The following is a 1,903-nucleotide window of genomic DNA, read 5'->3' as shown; positions in this document are numbered from 1 at the left end:
GAGGATGCAAAGGAGACTGTAGGTGGTGTGTAGCCCAGGAAGATAGTTGAGAAATATGCCCGTAAAGACATAATGCAAGAAAAGAGATGATGTGTGGCATGAGACAGAGAAAGAGATCATATCGTACGAATAATCACCAACTAGACGTGGGCAGGAAGTTATGGATCCAGGAAGTCCCTTGCATATTCTTTGTAAGAATTTCCCACAAAATGTCTCTAGAATGGCAGAGCTTATTTCAGGGGCATTAGTGTACAAATAGGGCAATCACAACATAGTGGAGAAAACCGTCAATAACACAATCATTATGTCTCTTCACATAGATATCTTTTCAGTAAATGAAAAGAAAAACAGTTAATACTCACTGTTTGGGAAGAAAATGATACAAACTGCAGGAGAATTTAGTCTCTTTCAGGAAGAAGAAATGAAAAAGTATTGAAGCATTTACAATATGTAAATAACTGAGGGGTAGAAAAATCTTGGCCTTTAGATAGTAACTACTGCAAAGCCTGTGTCCACAGATGTCTAAAATTAAAATTACCACAGCAAACCTTACCACAGGCAGAGAGGCATGTTAAACCAGTGACATCACTGCTAATCTCAGAAATGTCTTTTAATTGTTGCATTGTTTTTCTCTACCACTCCAGAGTCTATACTTTCTAATCAAACCTTATAGTTTGTTGTGTCTTGTTTGTAGGTGACTCCTTTGTTTTCTTCTTGGCTAAAGTTTATATTGGGATAGAGTTTGTCTTGGCTCTCTTCAGCTTTTTTTCACACCATTCTTGGCATAGTATACTCCCCATCTCCATGCTTACCCCCATTTTACCCTTCTTAGTAAATTTAAAAGAAGTGGAAATGGATCACAAAAAGTGGCCCCTTTGACATGTTCCTTTTCTTTAAGAGATTTCATCAGCAGCACTTCCTAGTATTTTCTTTTGCTTCATTGTATGTCTAGCATTAATGGAGATTAGTTGGTTTTGAAAAAAATCAACATATAGATAGAACAGGAAGCAAAACCTGAAAAGTTTTGTCCAGGAACAATGAGGACAGATTTCTGTCAGAAGACCAAGTATTACATTTATTCTTGAATAATGGTCCCTCGCTTCTGCTAAAACTTGACATGTTGATCAAAAGCAGTGTTGGACCCACTCACTCTGGAATCCTTTGCCCAACAGAGTTACCTGTGGACTGCTTAAGTTTGACTTTTTAAATGGAACAAATCAGGTAGTCGAGGCCCCTCAAAAATAGTCTACAACTATTCTTCTGTGTCTGTGTTTTCCCATTTATTTGAAACACTAATTAAAGGAGTCAGAGATTTTCTAGCCCCCACATTATGCTAAAGTGTATTGACACAGCCTACATTTTATACCATCCGTCTACAGGTTTGTTTTTCAGACCCGAAGAGTCAGCTGGAAGATTGCCTCTTATGAAGTTTAGACTTCAAGGACAATGATACTGAGTTATTTGTAAGTCTGTGAGTTGTGCCTGTGTCCTAGGTCTTTGACATTCCTTAGAGAGCAGTCCCTAAGTGACTCGCCTAAGAGTTCCAAGAAAGTGTTCCAAGTCCTTTTATTTGGTGATGTACGCAGGTGCTCAGAAATGGTGAACAGATATTTCAACTCACAGCTTCTGAGAGCTTCCCATTCCATCAGACCTCTGAGATGAGCACAAAGCCTACTGGTAGCAATGTTTGACTCAGCCTCCTTCAGAAATGATCCAGCTATGAAAGAAGAGGGCTTTAAATGCTTATGAACCCTCCCCATTACATTTAAGAGAGAACATGAGAGCACAATCCACAACAAAGAAAGAGCAATTAAAACTCTGTGTGCTGTAAATAACCACCCTCCTGGGTAATAGAGGGGAGACCAACCCTGCTAATTGTTCCCTTGCTTATGCTCCAAGATCT

Source organism: Trichechus manatus, unplaced genomic scaffold, assembly GCF_000243295.1.
Source record: "Trichechus manatus latirostris isolate Lorelei unplaced genomic scaffold, TriManLat1.0 scaffold00240, whole genome shotgun sequence".
NCBI lineage: Eukaryota > Metazoa > Chordata > Mammalia > Sirenia > Trichechidae > Trichechus > Trichechus manatus.
The sequence above is the reverse complement of the archived record's forward strand: the minus strand, read 5'-3'. Positions refer to the sequence as shown.